Here is a 20178-nt window from a genome sequence, read left to right on the forward strand (position 1 = left end):
GGGGGAAAAAACTTCTTTTTTCTTTCTTTTTTCTTTTTTATATTATTTTTGTAGTTTATATAGCTTTGCTTTTACTGCAATCGCTAATAAAAATATTTGAAAAAAGAAATTAATACATTGCACTCTGTCATGTTTTGTAAATTACAGTTCAATTACTATTATTTATTAAATTTATTACGGCTGCCCACTCCAAAAGAGGTTGCACTTTCCAATTATACAATTTCAACAGTTAAAAACATAAAACTAAATGGATCAGCCCAGACTAAAAATAACCACAATAATAAAAATGTGACAAGGAATCAGTCCACAAATACCTAACTGCAGGTCAGTGGTAATTAAAACCAAACTATTATTGAAAATGAACACAGAAGATGAATATTTGTTTTATTTTTATTTTTTTGGCCTCCCATCTCCTAACCCATTCTGGGCATCTCCCAATCAAAAATTAAAAGACATTCACAATTGTTTTAAAACCATAAAACTCAATTGATTAAAACATTAAAACATGTTATGTCAAAGAATATATGATTAAGTAGGCAAAAAAACCATTTGAATATGGAATGGAAAAAAATGCAAGGAACTTTGTTCTTAATGCATGATAACAGCAGCAAGACTATATAGAGATGGAAGGAGTCAGAGATTCCTACAATGGAAGAATGGATGGTGAAGCTAATGGGATTGGCAGAGATGGTGAAATGAAGCACTCTGATTAAAGAAAAGACTTTGTCTAACTTTGTTTCTCCTTGGAAATCACTATTTGCTTGAAAATAAAAAATTCTAACATTTGAATTTGATGACTAGAATGGTTTATGATTATAGAAATACGGTGTGCTAAAGTATGCACTAGTTGAAAGACTTATTCAATGGTATGCTTGTATCTGCTGAAGAAAGTTGGAAGTTACACTTTTCTATAACTTTTTATCTTTTCTTATTGCGAAGGAAGAAGTTTGCTTCTTCCTTGTTTCCTTTCCTCTTCCCTTTTTAACTTTCTTCTTTCTTATTAAAGTTTTGTAGAAAAAAAGAGATTTATCTTAATGTTTTCATTTGAGAAACTACAGTCTTGTCTGAATGATATCAATCTGGTTATTTTCATGATGTGGCCATAGCCACTGTGGCCCTCAGACCCCACCCCCCAATACCACTTCCTGTTCCCCCACTGTGACCCCAGTAAGCAAACCAACTTCTCTTTGAGTTTTGCCTTGACTCAAGGCAATGTGTGAATCCCCATTTCCCTAGTTTACAAAACCCAAGTCTCTTTTGAGCTTCCTGACTACTGAATTATATAAAGGAAAGTGGGAAGAATCACTTCAATTCCTCCCCCCCCCTTCATTCTTTTACGGTCTTGTTTGAAAACATGAGATGTTAAGCAATAGTCAAAATACCATTACATAAAAATGCATAAAATTCCACTACAAATCAACACATAATCTTAGATTTGTTGGAGAAGATGTAATTTTTCTTCAGTTACGTACTAGAAGTGACTACTATGACCTGTGCTTCTATAACGTATTAAATGTAGTCAGGACATGTATGATAAGGCTGACTCATTATATATGGTAGCAAGCTGAAAATATTCTCACTTCGTTTCTTCTAGTCCATCAATATATTTGAACAATTTTTTCATAGGAAAAGAGATTCAGTTATGTCTAAAAGATGAAAAACAAAAACAAAAAAACAAAATACAGCTTCCCTGATGAACAAAAAAATAAATTTATAAGTTTGGCAGTGTTTCATGAAAAGGAGAGTGGGGATGGAATTGGATCCAGTCCAAATGTCAACAATAAACCATGCCTTCAAATCACAGCATACTACTCTAAAACAAACCATAGTTTAGCAGCTAGTTCCATTCATCCATTGCACCTAAAAACTAATACATCACAATATGGTCTAGCACAGAGGTAGGCAACCTTGGCTCTTTTATGACTCATGGACTTCAACTCCCAGAATTCCTGAGCCAGCATAGTTGAAGTCCATGTGTCATAAAAGAGCCAAGGTTGCCTACCCCTGGTCTAGCATGATGTGTTAACCAAGCTAAAGGATGACATTAGTACATATGAGGATTCTGTGTATTTGATGTTAATGCAGAACAAAAGATGGATTATCATACAAGGCATTATATTTGCTGAATGCTGCACGAGAAGTCCATACTCTCTGGAAGGTATAAAGTAATAGTAACATCACTGAAAACATTCTCCACCTCAAGATTTTATAGAAATGATTGTATAATAATGCCATTAGAAGCTATAATTGTGTCACTATTCTACAGATAATATAAAATATTGATTAAATAACTCACTATTGCGGGCTGTTCCATTTAATTTTCTTGGTCTGCTTTCCTACATTGCTCCTTCCCAATCAGTACTAATGCTCTTTCCCAATCAGTAATGTAAATGAGTGTAATGTTTAATTAACTTTCATCTCCCAATCCTTTCGAGTGAATGAGTGCTGGAAAATATCAAAATCAAGGCACATATCCTCCCACATTGGATTTTTTTATTTCAAACAGCCCCCGTAAATTTAGACAACAATTTTTTTAGGAAATTGGATCAAGTAATAGGGAAATTTGTTTGGCGGGGTAAAAAACCACGAATAAAGAAAAAAATGCTCCAGGAGCACAAAACAAGGGGGGGCTTGGGACTTCCAAACTGGGAGTTATACTATCAAGCTTCTGCACTCCTCTGGATTAAAGATTGGGTATCCCTGTCGAGGAAACGCATATTAACTATTGAAGGCTTTGACCTTAACCAAGGATGGCACTCAACTTTATGGTCATATCAAAAAACTCCATCCAAGTACTTTACTAACCACTACATTAGGAGAATTTTGATCAGAATTTGGCAAAAAGTTAAAAAACGAATGTATAAGATTCCCAAATGGGTGGTTCCATTGGAGATAACAACCCAGCCGACTGTTCACAACCTGAAAAGAAACTGGTCCTACAAGACTTTGGTGGATGAAGAAGGGAATCTGAAATCTAGAGAACAATTACAGATACAAGGTATAGATATAGACTGGTGGTCATACATTCAAATCCAAACTAGGTTTTCTAAGGATAAACAGGAATATGGCATCTCCCAAACTAGTCAACCCTTCGATAAAAGTTTGGAAGGCCCCGGACTAAAATTTATTTCTGGAATGTACAATCTCCTCCTAGCTAGATATATAGATGATGAGATCGTGAAAGATACAATGATAGCCTGGGGGAGAAACATAGGGAGGTCGATCCAACTAGAGGAATGGCAGACAATATGGGCCAGAACGATGAAAATAACATTATCTTCGGCATTCAAAGAGAACTATTTTAAAATGATTTATAGATGGTATTTGCCGCCAGCTAGAATAGCCAAAATGTTTCCAGACGCCTCTGATAAATGTTGGAAATGTAGACTGACCAAGGGTACTTTTTTCCACCAGTGGTGGACTTGCCCTCAGAGTAAGAAATATTGGGAGAAGGTCCAAAACTGGTTAAAACAAATAACTGGTGTCATCTTCCCTCTGCTTCCAGACTCTTACCTACTTGGTATAAATTAATAGACAAGATTGGTATCTCTTTGTACATGTTACAACAGCAGCGAGAATAACCTTCGCTCAACAGTGGAAGGATATAAATATTCCAACGGACCAAATGTTAATTAATAAGATTCTGAATTGTGCTGAAATGGATAAACTAACCTATATGTTAAAACAGAAACAAGAATCTATGTATTACACCAACTGGGAATGATGGTATGATTGGTTAAAAATTAGAACAAATCTACAATAGTTAATATGACACTTCATAGTAATCTTTATGATAATATTTAATAGTCGAAATAGACAACGTTAAATAAGATTTAGGATTTACCGGGATGTAATTATGTATAACTGCACAGGGGATTTCAATCCCCAGTTAGTTTATATGTATGTTTGTTAAGTGTTTGTTTGTCCTTTTCCTTTTCTTTCTTAATTTGAAATGTATATACTTAGTGTGTATGTGTCTGTAAATATTTAAAATAAACTTTATAAAAAATAAAAAAAGAAAAAAGAAAAAAAAGAAAATATCAAACTCTTTTTCTGTGGTGTAAAGATGAAAGTTTTTAATAGCAACAGTGCTTATATAAAAAATAGCACTGCCCATAAGCATTCTTCCCTGAAAGCAGAGAATACATTCCCATTTCATTCAAAATCTAGAATTAACTTCATTGGAATATGGATATATAGTTCAACTGGGCAATCTCACTACAGAAAGAACTAGAACAGGGCTTTTCAACCTTTTTGCCCATTGTACCACTTTGAGGATATGGCAACATCCGAGTACCACCAGTCGCCTAGCAACGTGTCAAAAACTTGATGACCAAAAAAGGAAAAAAGTGATGAAGTACAGATAGTCCTCGACTTACTACACTTCACTTAGTGACTGTTCAAAGTTACAATGGCACTGAAAAAAGTGCCCCCCAAGCCACAGCCGAGCAAGACACCTGCCTGCTTGCTGGCAGCGCTCTTCCTTCTGTCTGAGGTTTTCATTGTTGTGAGCATTTCTGCTGAGGATTAGAAGTGGGGGTGGGGTAGGGGGGGTGTTTGGTTTTTATTCTCCCCATCTGCTGAGTGTTTGCAGTAGGTTTTGGTCACTTCACATGACCCTGGGACACTGTGACCATCATAAATATGAATCAGTTGCCAAGCATCTGAATGTAAATCACAAGACCCTGGAGATGCTGCAACATTCCAGCTGATCGGCACTTCTTCTGGGCTCAGAAGTGCCAGAATCAGTGTCGAGCTCCAGCTGGAGTCTGGCGCTGATCCTGGCGCTTCCGCTGAGCCCTGACAGCCCCAAAGAAGCACTGATCCTGGCGCTTCTGCTGAGCCCTGACAGCCCTACAGCTCCAGCCATCTCTTGCTCAGGCTTGTGCGGTGCTGCCACCAGTTCAACTCATTCTCCTCCCCCACTATCACTTTTCTAGGATGGTCGCGTACCACCTGCCCGGTGCCAATGTACCATAGGTGGTACCCGTACCACTGGTTGAAAAGTCCTGAACTAGAGCCATCATTTTCACTTAGTGTGCTTGATAATCATCTCAAACTCATACATTTGTGGAGTTCTTCCCAGCACATTATTGAGACACCGGTCCTTCTATTTCAAGCTTTACACTGACAGACTACGCTCTGGTGCTTCCTTTCTAGCTCTCCAATAGCCACAAATGTTGGCCGCATTCACACAACACACTAGACAGTATTTTTTATGCAGAAAGAGCTAGATTTGGTTCTAGCAGTTACTAGGCAATCTGTTCTACACAGCTATTAGTTACTTTTGAACCATGAGTAACTCCTACTATCCCTATCTTTAAAACATAAAAACAGAGTGATGCTTGGTTTGAACCTTTTTTGGGTGTGATATCCTGGATTTTCAAGTCCCCACCCCCCCTCATTTACCAAGATATAAGTAGCAAGTTCATATAAGTGCAGGAGCAAACAGGAAATGTTGCAGTTTCATAAACCGTGAGGCTCTGTTTTCCTATTTCTTCCCAATTCTTTATTTGTTCCAATAAAATATAGTATTTTTAAAAATCAAGAGTTGGTAGTTCTCAATAGAGCCCAAAACACAGGTGTTTTGATTCAGAGCATATGAGAGGTGCCAACTGAATGCAGTCTATCATGTCCCTAACATCTCATCCCGCAATCCACCACATATATACAGGTAGTAATAATAATAATAAGTTGGAAGGGATCTTGGAAGTCTTCTAGTCCAACCCCCTGCTCAGGCAGGAAACCCTAGACCATTTCAGGCAAATGGCTGTCCAGTCTCTTCTTAAAAACTTCCAGTGTTGGAGCATTCACAACTTCTGGAGGCAGGTTGTTCCACTGGTTAATTGTTCTGAGTGTCAGGAAGTTTCTCCTTAGTTCTAGGTTGCTTCTCTCCTTGATTAGTTTCCCTCTGTTGCTTCTTGTCCTGCCTTCAGGCGCTTTGGAGAATAGCTTGACTCCCTCTTCTTTGTGGTGGCCCCTGAGAAATTGGAACACTGCTATCATGTCACCCCTTGTCCTTCTCTTCGTTAAACTAGACATACCCAATCCTTGACTTGTGACTGCAGTTGAGCTTGCAATTTCAGTCAGATGTCACGACAATCATAAAGTAAGTCTCCATGTGACCATACCCAATTTTACAAGGTTTTTTTGCAGCAGTGATTAAATGAACGCTGCAATGATTAAAGTGAATGCTGGGATTATTGTCTGAAGCCATTGTTTGTTATGGTTTATTTATTTATTTATTTTGCCAGAAACCGGAAGTAAACTGCAAAAATGTCATAAATTGTGATTCCAAATGACCATAAATGAGGGTCAGTTTCTGAGTGCCTAAAAAATGCAGTCACGTGGCGGAGGGGGAGGGCAGATGTCAGCAAGGGTGTTAGTCAATTAGTAAAACAATTGATTACATTAACTGCCTTTTTCTTTTTTTCTTTTTCTTTTTTGAGAATTGAACATTGTACCAAAATTACAGCAAATGGAGGTACAATCCAGTCACTGTAAAAATTCTGTGGCAAATCTTTTCCCTGGGTTTACTTTGTTGAATGCACCCAGCTCAGATCTAACATTTTTCAAGCTTACCAATAAAAAAAGTAGAAGGGGGGGATTCTAAATAAATTTCCAAATTAGCAAACAGGGGTTTTGAAATTATTTTCCCTTTTCCCTATGAAAATATGCTTATTATCTTTGAGGGGTGCACCTATTTCTCATAAGTAGACCAGTTTATAGGTCATATTAGGGCATTAAAGATCTCCATCTTCTATCTTTCTTTCTATCTTCTACATACAACAATTTTTCTTTCTTATTCCCAGAGATTTGTCTGTTCATTCCATGACTGAAAGGTAAGGCACATTCACACAAAGTGAGCATTCTGAGATGAACCAGTTCATAGACCATTCCTTTCTATGTACTTGCATTCTGTTTGAGATTCTTGACATAAATCCTCTATAGCTAATACTTTAAAAATGCTAAATTGTTTACACTTTGATTTTTGATCAAAGCTTTCACATGAATTCACTAAAATATGCAGCATATTTATACTTTGGGTTATTAAATAAATTACTAAAATATTAATAACTTTGTTTATCATTAGACAATTAAATAACCATGTTTAGGTTTTCTTATTACTATATGCTTCCCCTTAAATTAACTTTATGCCTATATATTTGGACCAGCAAATTTGTTTGGGTTTAAGTGGGAAAGAAATAATTTTTAAAAGATTTTGAAAAAATGCAACTGAACAGCTTTAAACAGCAGCTTTTATCCTGCCTACTTCAAAATAGTTTCCTCAGGAAATTAGAACATCAGCCTTGCCTATTATTTTTATATTTGTCCACTTATATTGAACAAGACAAAGAATTATTTGCTAGATATTGGTTGACCACTGAACATTCAAATTTAATGCATTTCTGAGATATAAAAGCCCATAATTGCTATAGGCTATTAGTGGACCTTTCATAATTTTCAAACTTTGCAACTTCTAACAAGACTAAAAAGCACGTATACAGTACATTTCTTAATTGAATAAGGCAAGCTCAAAAATTCTGGTAGGTATCTTTGCTCCTGCCAAAATACATAAGTCTTCTCTGAGTTACTGTATTATTTCATAATTGTATACAATATTACTTTCCTATTTTAAAATAAATTGTGCATCCTGTGCTATTTTATGTCATTTATTTTAGCTATTTTGCATAGATTTATTTTTTAAACATTACATAAAACAAAGAATGCCTTTAACAGGGCAAGGTTAATATTTTTAAAAGTTAAGAACAAAATAAGCCTCTGCTTTGGAGAATAAAGCCTTTGTAGCTACATACACATCACATGTCAGACTAACAATTTTGTTAAAAGGAGACAAGATATGTTAAATAAAACAAATAAGAAACAACCTCTATATTACCCATTTTTCTTGTCCTATCTTTCAAGGAACTGCATTTTAAAAACCACCCCAAAATAAAAGATTTGGGGACCAGGAGAGTGTAATATGTAAATATATATGGACAGTGTCCCATTAGATCAATTTTATATTATTTCTTTCCGCAATTTCCTAACTGCAGGATAAGTTCACTCAATTATTTATCTACACACACACACACAAACACACACACACACACACACACACACACACACAGAGAGAGAGAGAGAGAGAGAGAGAGAGAGAGAGAGAGAGAGAGAGAGAGAGAGAGAGAGAGAGAGAAAAGTAGTAGATATTGTCATAAGAATCAAGGAAACCTTAACAAAGGAGGCAGTTAACACAAATCCACACAAATGCAACAGAAGTACCCTACAATACTTTACAATGATCAAAGAACACCTTAGAAAATACATTTTACAGTTACAGCTGCTGGAGGAACAATATTAACTTACCGGAGCAAATATCACCATACACATTTACAAACGGTTTTACAATCCAACTTCCTTCATCCGAAAGGAGAAAAGGATTGGCTCATGCTAAAAATAAAAGCACCCCAAAAGCTCCTCAATACAGTGTCGCTCCTTGTCACCGATTTTATGAAGCAGCTAGAAGGAGGGTAAGAAGCATCAGTGCTCTGAGAAAGAGAGGTGATATACCAATCAGGCAACAGCCACGGTCTTATTTGCTGGGGAGAGGTGATGGTGGGGTGGTGGGGGAGAGAATTGGTCTCACATTATTAGACAATAACTACACGGTAGTCTGTGGACAGGAACTAAATACTTTCCTCCTTTGAGAGAAAATACTGACTGCTTTTCTGGTATGAACATAGCTGCTGTCAGTAAAGTCGCAGAAGAGAAAGGCAAGACTGATTACTCTGGAAATGCACTAACTTGGATCTGTCTGTTCACATTATCAGTCTTTGATTTATGGAACACACAAAGTCTCCTGCACTTCTATTAAGTCTGAAAGCAGCATTGGCTCACATCCTTCTGCTGAACCCCTGGGGAGAATGTGGAGGGCCAGCAGGGGGAAAACCTGCATGATGGTCTTCATGGGATCAGAAGCTCACAGGAAACTCTTGTCCTCAAGAAGCCATAGCAGGGTGGACAACCGTTGTGGCCAAACTAAAGATACACCACATAAAATGCGAGCACTATGTAGAATTCATAATATAGATTTTCTTCGTTCTTGACTGGTTTTCTTTCTTTTCTGCTCCATCTCACTGGAAGAAGGATATAATAGAACTGGAAAAAGTTCAGAAGATGGCAAGCAAAATGATTGGGGGGGGGGGTTTCATATCCATTACAATATGTTCTAACACTTTAGATCAGAAAACAAAGCTGATGACCAGAACTCAGTTCCTACTGGAAAAGTAGAGTCATAAAATAAGCTATGTGAAAGAAGATTTAGGAACAAAGAAAGCACTTCTTCCACAATAAATATTTTGTGTGGAATTCATTACCAGCAGATCAGTGGTGGGATTCAGCCAGTTTGCAGCACTTTGACAGAACTGGTAGCTAATTTTTTGTTGCCCAGGCCCAGGCCTTCCAGATTCTATTCTATTCTATTCTATTCTATTCTATTCTATTCTATTCTATTCTATTCTATTCTATTCTATTCTATTCTATTCTATTCTATTCTATTCTATTCTATTCTATTCTATTCCATTCCATTCTAGACACATACCATGACCATAAATATATGCTTTGAAGAGAAGGGAAGTTGGAATAGACAAAAGACTGAGGTTGGTAGGAACCAAATTAGGAAGATAACACCTGTAAAATTGTGACTTTCAAGTGTGTTGTAGTTCTGACTGCATGGGTATAGATGCCAGCATCAGGAAAAATTCATAATTTTAATTATGTTTTACTGTACATATGTGGCCCTACTTATCTACACCATTCATATGATTTCTTAGTCTGCAGTGTGGACCTATGGAGAAAATTAGTGTGAGTTTTAAGTGCTATATTAAGTAATTATATCAGTCCCTTTCAAAGTTTCAGTCCCTTGAAAAGCAATGTTTACATGCTTATCATGGTTTCATGCCAAACCAGAAAAATATATTATTTCATGAAGGTGGCCTAGTTTCCTACCCAGGAAATTTCTATGCACAATTTAAAGTGCTGGTTTTAATCTGTAAAGTCCCATATGGCTTGATGCCATGATACCTTCAAGACCATTTCTTTCATCACATTCAATCAATGTGCAGATGCCCTTTATAAATGGGACAAAATACCGACTTGTTACTATGGGGCTGAAAAACAATCCATAGTGACAGAGTGTCAAAAAAAGAGCCTATAATGGAGATTTTGCTGATTTCCTGGCTGTGACAAATGAAATAAGAAATTATATTTGCAACTGAGACACATGTTTGTAATCTTCCTGTTAAGATTTTAGATTCTATTTGTATTTTACCCTTGTGTTCCTTTTTACTGGAATATAGTGGTATCTGGGCACCCTTCAGTAATTCATTCTGGAAGATGCAACAATACTAAAACCAACAAGTACTGAGAAAACCACATGATTTACCATGTGACCTGCCATTTTGGCCAGAAGAAATAGTGAGTCATGAGGTAACCGACATCGGCAAATTCTTCTTTGTGCATCGACTACTGGGAAAAAGATGAGTCCTGGAACAAGATTTCTGCTTCAAAACATGTTAAATGCCAAATTCAATGAGTTTTGAAGAAGCTGAGTGTCGAGATATGAATGTATGATATGAACGTGCCCTACGATAAATAAAATAAATAAATAAATCCACAATCAGCTCATCTGAAACAAGCTACAAGCAAGTCCTGGACTTACAATCACAATTGAGCCCAAACTTTCTGTTGTTAAGTAAGACATTTGTTAAGTCACATTTTGTGACATTTCTTACCACAGTGGTTAAGTGAATCACTGCAGTTGATAAGTTAGTACTATGGCTGTTAAGTGAATCTGGCTTCCCCATTGATTTCGCTTATCAAAAGGTGATCATATGACTTTGGGACACAGCAACGGTCATTAGTATGAACCAGTTGCCAAGCATCTGAATTTTGATCACATGATCACGGGTATGCTTCAAAGGTCATAAGTGTGAAAAATGGTCATAAGTCACTTTTTTCAATGTTGTAACTTTGAATGGTTACTAAACGAACTGTTATAAGTAGAGGACAAACTGTATATGAGAAAAAATATTGATGGTCCCCCCCACTCTAGCAAAATGGGGGTAAACAAGGCTAGGAAGAGATCCGTCTCCATGTTGGCCCTCTTTGATGGAACAGACTTCCATAGAAAGTTTGGCTTGCCCTGCTGGCTTTCCAGAATTTGGTGAAAATGGAGCTGTTCTGGAATGCTTTTTATTAAGTAATATAAAAAAAATGGAATTGCTAATTGTTACTGGCATACTGTTGTGATTTTAATGGATTTTTAAATTGCTTTTCTATTTTAACTTATATTAACATATTAGCTTTATTTCTGTAAACCACCAAGTGTTTTAAGATTATGGCATCTAAAAACCTAATATATTTTGAAAATCTGTATGACTTTACTGAATCAAAAACAGTTCAATACACTCTTTTCCCTCTTCACCCCACTAAGTAAATCCAGAGGATTTGATTGTGGAGAAACAGATGATTTCTTTTAATGAAAGCATATATTTTCCAGTCTTATTTTATATCAAAGCCAAAGGAATCCAAGCACAATCTCAGAATAAACTTAATAAATGCCATGCTTTTTTAAAAAAATGAATCAGATGACTGAAGCCCCAGGGAGGCTGTATCTAATACTGTTGAACGACCACACTAAGAACAATGGTTGGCTTTTGCCACATCTAGGCTTCAGTGAGAGAATTAAAAGTCTGGAGTAGAGGGAGGGCAGCTCCCAAATCACAATCAGTTGCATCACATCTTGGTGACCAAAATGGTGACCAAAGCACCAGAGGAAAGGATGAAAAACAACGGTTGGAAGCTGATCAAACAGAGAAGCCACCTGGAATTAAGGAGAAACTTCCTGACAGTGAGGACAATCAACCAGTGGAACAGCTTGCCTCCAGAAATCATGGCCGTTCGCTCCATCGTTGGACGTTTCTAAAAAGAGACTGGACAATCACCTGTCTGAAATGGTATAGGTCCTCCTGCTTGAGCAGGATTAAAAGACCTCCAAGGTCCTTTCCAGATTCTATTCTATTCTATTCTATTCTATTCTATTCTATTCTATTCTATTCTATTCTATTCTATTCTATTCTATTCTATTCTATTCTATTCTATTCTAAAATGAATGACATTCAATTGCTGGAAAAAGAAAAAATTCTATTGTTCCTGTAGCTAGACTGCACTGTCAGTGAACTTTCTGTTGTCTGAGTAAAAAGAAGTAAGCTGTATTCAGAATTTGAAAATAAAAACTTATCAAACAAAGAATGTGGATGAGTCCTTTCCCCAATGGAAGACATAACATTGAACAAGATTGGGTACAAATGTGAGTTCTTTCTTTCATATAAATTCGATTTCACTGGAAGAGGGACCAATATTTTGAAACTACCGTATTTTCCGGCATATAAGACGACTGGGCGTATAAGACGACCCCCTACATTTCCTGTTAAATTATAGGGTTTGGGCTATACTCACCGTATAAGACTACCCCTCTTCCAACGCACACCAAATAAAAATTAAAAAACATCAGATTTGATTTTAATATGGTAATTTTAATTCAAATGCTTATGACATGCAGGTACTTAGTAGGAAAACTGTCACTTATAAACATAAGGCTGTTTGTCATCAAACATGTAAACATAAAACAGTGCAAGTGGATTAATAATAATAATAATAATAATAATAATAATAATAATAATAATAATAATAATACGTTGGAAGGGGCCTTGGAGGTCATCTAGTCCAACCCCCTGCTAAGGCAGGAAACCCTATACCATTTCAGACAAATGGCTGTCCAGTCTCTTCTTAAAAACTTCCAGTGTTGGAGCATTCACCACTTCTGGAGGCAGGTTGTTCCACTGGTTAATTGTTCTAACTGTCAGGAAGTTTCTCTTTAGTTCTAGGTTGCTTCTCTCCTTGACTAGTTTCCATCCATTGCTTCTTGTCCTGCTTTCAAGTGCTTTGGAGAATAGCTTGGCTCCCTCTTCTTTGTGGCAGCCCCTGAGATATTGGATCACTGCTATCATGTCACCCGTCACCCTTCTCTTCGTTAAGCTACACATACCCAATTCCAGCAACCGTTCCCTATTTTCCTAATTCACTTTTTCACTTTTCCTAATTCACTCTAAAGCTTTCCCTGCGCAGAGCCTTAAGTAACACCAGCTGCCTGCAATTAGTGCAGGTTCGCATCCCACCAGGCTCAAGGTTGACTCAGCCTTCCATCCTTCCGAGGTAGGTAAAATGAGGACCCAGATTGTTGGGGGCAATAAGCTGACTTTGTAATAATGCTGCTTGTGGGTGTGTGTGTGAAAGCCCTAATAAGCAGGCATATACATAGAATGAAGGCTATTGCTAAGCATATTGATTCGTGCTTTAAATTGTAAGCCGCCCTGAGTCTTCGGAGAAGGGCGGGATATAAATGGGGTTAAAAAAAAGACCAAATGGGAGATCTGCTCCAGGTTTTCCAGCCCGCCCACCCAGTTCCTGAGTCAAATGTGTCCTTAGAGCTAAGCAGCTGCTCTGACTGCTGCATTCTCCACCTGCCTTTCAAGTTGGGATAGAGCAGACAGCTGCTCTTCAACTTTAGAAGGAAAGATGCCCAGACCCCAGCCTGTAAAAAATCACAGACTGCAGCTTCTTCTCCAATTGGTCCCGCTTTCCCTGCGCAGACTAAATGGGAGATCCGCTCCAGGTTTTCCAGCCAGCCCTGTCTCTAAAGTTTCAGCACCCGGCATATAAGACGACCCCTGACTTTTGAGAAGATTTTCATGGGTTAAAAAGTCGCCTTATACGCCGGAAAATACGGTATTTGAGAGACCTGAAAATATGGCTTTTCACAATCTCAGCTCTACAACATAGCACAAGGAGAGACAGGAAAGCCATGTTTAAGCACTTTTGTGAATTGTTCAGTTGGGTTTCTTGTAAGCAGAGTGATCTTGGTTCCCATGTATTTCCACTATAGGTAATATTGGGGCCTCACAGAATTGTTTCCTCATCTCTAACACTGTCAGGGGACTGTAAGTAAGAACTGGTGCTAAAGAAAACATCATCCCATTTGGCTTCTATTTCTATCAGCTCTCTTAATCTAATTTTCATATATACACTGAAATGATTTGCAGGTGCAGCCTACATTTGATTAATAAGATCATAGTTACAATAAGAACAATTATATTTGGAGGATTATTTAGCTCTTCAGAGGTAGAAGAGCCAAGGAATATCTCTTCCTAATTATTCTTGGAATATATTTCCACTTTTTGGGGTGGTGAGGAGGGCATCTCTCATCAACTATAAAATAGAAATAACAGTTTATATGGATTGTACTAGAAACAAAAGCTAATTTTCATTCTAAGAAGCTAACAGTTTCTTTAACCAAGTGAAATATAGAAGCACAGAATGAATTTCAGACAATGTTCCATGTAGATGTCAAAAAGATTATGCTTCCATGCAGTGCTTTTTTTCTTAAAAAAAAAAGGTGCCAGAACTCAGAGGTGCTGTCACTGGGAGCGATGCCGGTGTCTTGCTGCGGTGTCACTGCCCGTCCTTTGCACCCCCGCCCCTGCGGCTCGGAGCCACATGCCGTGGGCATTCCCCTCCCCATAGCCACCGTGGGGATTCCCCTCCCCGCAGTTGCCATGCCGCAGCCCGTGCTGAGCCCCCACCCGGAGCTGCTCTGAACCCCGACCCAGACCCGTGTTCCTCGTGGCAGTGGTCTCCAGTGCCAAACAGCTGATGGCCTCTGGCACCAGCACTTGTTCACTTACTGCCCCATCGCTTCCAAATGCAGTAAGTGAGTGAGCGAGCAAGTGGCTTTTGGAAGAGTTTGGAAGCAATGGTGCAGTAAGTGAGTGTGTGAATGAGCAAATGGTGTTTGGAAGCGACGGGGCAGTAAGTGAGTAAGTGAATGAGCAAATGGTGTTTGGAAGCGATGGGGCAGTAAGTGAGCGAGCAAGCAAGAGGCCTTTGAAAGAGACGGAGTGAGTGGAGGAGAGACTGAACGAGGTGCCTTTATTACAATTTATTTATTGTTAATTTATTTATCAAATTCATTTGCTGACCATCTCAACAGATCAGGCAACTCTGTTACTATTGTTCTTTCTAACTCAGTTTTATTCTTTCAGAAATTTGGCTTCAAAGTCCATAAAAGAGATTCCTCTGACTCTATAACATTAGAGCAATAATGTATTTGTTTCAAAGCACACTGAAAAGATAGCTTTATGATCAGTTAAATAGACAGCCTTCCAACAAACTAATTTTGTTTTCTCCAACCTTTCTTGCATTTAAGGGTTCAAATATACTATTATGTAAAAGGTAAAAGGTAAAGGTTCCCCCGCACATGCGTGCTAGTCGTTTCCAACTCTAGGGGCCGGTGCTCATCTCCATTTCAAAGCCGAGGACGTCCAAGGACGTCTCCGTGGTCATGTGGCCGGCATGACTAGATGCCAAAGGCACACGGAATGCTTTTACCTTCCCACCGTAGTGGTCCCTATTTTTCTACTTGCATTTTTACGTGCTTTCGAACTGCTAGGTTGGCAGAAGCTGGGACGAGTAACAGGCGCTCACTCTGTTACACGGCACCCGGGATTCGACCCGCCAAACTGCCGACCTTCTGATCGACAAGCTCAGCGTCCTAACCCACCAAGCCACCGTGTCCCTTCATACTATTATGTAAAGAACTGATATTAAAGCCATAGCATACCATAGATTCCAAAATGTATTTCCTTAATTTCAAGTGCAGTTCATTTATAAAACACAATGAAGAGGTAGAAAGTCTTGTCCACGGTCATACATCTTTTATAGTGTTTTATATTACAAAATCTCAAAACATTGTTAGTCAATAGTTCAAAACCAAAGAAATAAAAAGGGCCAAGTATGCTTGCAAATATTCCTAGAAAGTGTGGCTAGCTTCTGGAAATGTTGCATGCATTGATTTAAATTATAGAATGTAGGAAGAAGAGCAGTTTTATTTATCCAATCCAGATTAATCTACAGATTATTCTACTAAAATTTTAAAATAGGAACCAGACAGCTCTAGCTATAATTTTCAGTCACTTTCAATGACTGCTGTGATCATACAATGAAGTACCAGTGGAACACTTAATTATTTAACGGATATCTGCCTGGGTAAATGTATGCTCTTCTTCAAAAAGAAAAGATCTCCAATTGCTACCTGGTGGAAGCTGCTATGAATCCACACAATAGATCTCTCTGAACATAATGGGATTTTAAAATAACCATGAATAAAGCAGCACCAGGAAACTTTGATTTGTTCATCAAATTTGTAAGAACAAAGTAGCGATCTTGTTCCAGTTTCAATTATCCCCCCCCCAACACTTGAGTTGAATGGCCGTCTTTGAACACCTTACAGAAACTTCAATTCCAGACACAGCTGGAAGCTTGTTACATGGAATAGGGATACAACATACATGAAGAGGCATCATAAAAAGCTAAGGGCTTTTCTGAGGATGACAGCCGCAACTCTGTAGTAGAAAATAAAGCATCTCATGCATAAAATTTGATCCCAATTATTCTTACGTTGGGCTTGGAAAGAAATAGTTTAGACCAGAGGTGTCCAATCTTGCAACTTTAAGACTTGTGGACTTCAACTCCCAGAGTTCTCCAGCCAGTCATGGAGGCTAGGGAATCCTGGCAGTTGACGTCCACAAGTCTTAAGGTTGCCAAGATTGGACACCCCAGATTTAGACTTTTAACGAGACAGGCAATAGTCTGAATTGGAAAAAGGCAATTGCTTGGTTTCAGAGGGAACATTGTTTTCTGCTTGTACATTACCTCTGGATGTTGTGGAATAATAATAATAATAATAATAATAATAATAATAATAATAATAATAATAATAATAATAATAATAATAATAATAATAATAATAATAATATGGTGATGCTGATGCTGATGAAGAAGAAGAAGTTGGAAGGGACTCTGGAGGTCATCTAGTCTAACCCACTGTTCAGGCAGGAAACCCTATACCATTTCAGACAAATGGCTGTCCAGTTTCTTTTTACAAACTTCCAATGTTGGAGCATTCACAGCTTCTGGAGGCAGGTTGTTCCACTAGTTAATTGTTCTAACTGTCAGGAAGTTTCTCCTTAGTTCTAGGTTGCTTCTCTCCTTGATTAGTTTCCATCCATTGCTTCTTGTCTGGCCTTCAGGCACTTTGGAGAATAGCTTGACTCCCTCTTCTTTCTTGAAGCCCCTGAGATATTGGAATACTGCTATCATGTCCCCTCTTGTCCTTCTCTTCATTAAACTAGACATACCCAATTCCAGCAAACGTTCCTTATATGTTTTAGCCTCCAGTCCCCTGATCGTCTTTGTTGCTCTTCTCTGTACTCTTTCTAGAGTCTCGACATCTTTTTTACATCGTGGTGACCAAAACTGGATGCAGTATTCCAAGTGTGGCCTTACCAAGGCGTTGTAAACTGGTATTAATACCGGATTCTCTCCCTCTGTTAATGCAGCCTAGTACTGTGTTGGCTTTTTTGGCAGCTGCAGCACACTGCTTGCTCATATTTAAGTGATTGTCCACTAGGACTACAAGAACAGAATAAAACATCCTGTTAGATAACATCAGATAGTCCTGCATCCTATCTCTTACACTGATCAGCTATGATGATGGAAAGCATAAATGAGATGTTTTCCTCAGAAATTGTCAAGGTACCAGCTGGACCACTTCATCTTCTTTAGATGAGAGCCCAGCCAGGCTAAGGAACTGGCAACTCAGAAATTACAGAACAAGTTCCAGTACCAGCAGGGGAAAAAAAAACTGACCACAGACTTCTCTATTCTTAATTCTGATGGTGAAGAAGTCTCCGACCGAGATGATGTTCACCTGCTCTCAGCAACATTGGTAGCAGTGGAGAAAAGCCAGAAATTAGGCGTCTAAAGAAGTGGTGACTGGCAGGGAAAAGCTTTCCAACAGCTGAGGCTTTTCAGGAATTGGCCGTAGCAAGTCAAAGCTGCTTAGCTGGATTAAAAAAAAAATCACAACTGTCTTACTTTGAAGCTGCATATCTTGCATCTGGCTTTGTGATTTCCCCAGCCTCGGACCTCTTGAACCTTGATGCAGATTATGGAGTACAACTGAGATCAAAGACTATAAGTACTGATTTATAGCTTTGTGGCCAAAGTTGATAGTAAAGCAGATTCTACTGTTTAAATATTGTGTGAAGCATTTCATTTAACTGTCTTAAATCCTCCGCTATTCTGTTTGCTTTCTCCCAGTGCAGAAGGAAGGGAGAAAATTTCTTTCTACCCACGTTTTACATAATTTCATGTATCTCTGTCCTGACACCAACTCATTTTGCCTTCAAAAAGAAAAAGAAAGAAAGAAAGAAAACAAAAACCCACAACAAGCTTCAACTGCTGTCAACTACCATAATAGGGAAGCTGCTTAAAATTAGTTTATTTACTTTAAATGCTCACTTATATCCCTTCTGAAACATTTTCAATAGTCTCAGTTTCTCATGTTCACACCATACTTCTGGATCTACCAAATCCTAAGCAACCTGAGATTTCTAAATCTGCCATGGTTTTATATATATATATAAATATTAGACTTTTGGTAGAAGTCTAATATTTGGCTCACTCCACAAATCTATAGTTGAACTAGATTGATAGGCCCACACAATTACACTTTGCTACTTAAAATATAACAAAAGGGTTAACATTGACTTTTATATGTATATTAGGTTTATTTTATTTTATTTTATTATTTTGTTTTATTTTATTTTATTTTATTATTTTATTTTATTTTATTTTATTTTATTATTTTATTTTATTTTATTTTATTTTATTTTATTTTATTTTATTTTATTTTATTTTATTATTTTATTTTATTTTATTTTATTTTATTTTATTTTATTTTATTTTATTATTTTATTTTATTTTATTTTATTTTATTTTATTTTATTTTATTTTATTTTATTTTATTTTATTTTATTTTATTTTTGGAAAACTTTACTTTAGGCCAGGGGTGTTCAAACTTGGCCCTTTTATGACTTGTGGACTTCAACTCCCAGAATTCCTCAGCCAGCCTGGCTGAGGAATTCTGGGAGTTGGTTCACAAGTCATAAAAGGGCCAAGTTTGAAGAATCCTGTTTTAGGCAATTACCCTACTGAATTGCCAGGCGCTAGAGTAGTCCCTGACTTACAACCATTCATTTAGTGATCATTCAAAGTTACAACAGCATTGAGAAAAGTTATTTACAACCGCTATTTGCAATGAACGACCATCGCAGCCTCATGACAGTCATGTGACAGGCACTTGACAACCAGCAAGTATCTACAAAAGTTGCCAGCTCCCTGGGTCATGTGATCGCCATCAGCAAACTTGGTTTCCGACAAGTAAAGTCATTGAAGAAAGCCAGGTTCAGTTAATGACTGCACGATTCACTTAAGAACTGCAGTGATGCACTCAACAGTGGCAAAAAGCTTGCAAAATCAGGCGTGACTCACTTAACAACCACCTTGCTTAGTGACAGAAATTGTACTCTCACCTGTGGCCATAGGTTGAGGACTACCTGTACTGGAATTTTGCTGCCTTATATTCAAACTTGCAAAGATTTTTTTAAAAAAGACTTTGCAGTCTGCTTACCTTCAGTCACAAAATGCCAGAAAGTCTTTGCTTAAATACTCCCTATGGCAAAACTGATAAGTATTTCTTTTTGTTTTAATTATTTTCAGAGCTTCCAAGATTAATTAAAACTAAAACACATCAGGAAGCATTTTTCTCTCCTTCTGAAACTAGCATGTTGCTTAATGAACAGATACCCATTTATGTCTAAGGGATGATACCTTGGAACTGTGCGTCATTTCATGGTTCCCTGCTGCGGTTTGCAATGTTGCCAGGACTCACACATTTTTAATGAGCATTTCAGAGGCAGGATTTTGACATGCCAAATGGAACAAACACCCTCTCGTGCTATCCAGTTTAAAACTTCATTTCTCCAAGGGCAATATTTTGCATGTTTTCTTAGGTTTCAGCAGGATTACCTACGACAGGGGTCTTCAAACGCGGCCCTTTTATAACTTGTAGACTTCAACTCCCAGAATTCCTCAGCCAGGCAGGCTGGCTGAGAAATTCTGGGAGTTGAAGTCCACAAGTCATAAAAGGGTCAAGTT

At 37.8% G+C, this 20178-nt stretch overlaps 1 protein-coding gene across 1 annotated transcript in view; it reads right to left on the bottom strand.

The window, feature by feature from the left end:
- Positions 1 to 20178, bottom strand: part of SYNPR (synaptoporin) — a gene marked incomplete at its 5' end in the record, with an annotated part of 185287 nt that overhangs the window by 45620 nt on the left and 119489 nt on the right. The window lies entirely within an intron of this gene.

Source organism: Vipera berus (genome assembly GCF_964194415.1).
Source record: "Vipera berus genome assembly, chromosome: 2".
Taxonomy (NCBI): domain Eukaryota; kingdom Metazoa; phylum Chordata; class Lepidosauria; order Squamata; family Viperidae; genus Vipera; species Vipera berus.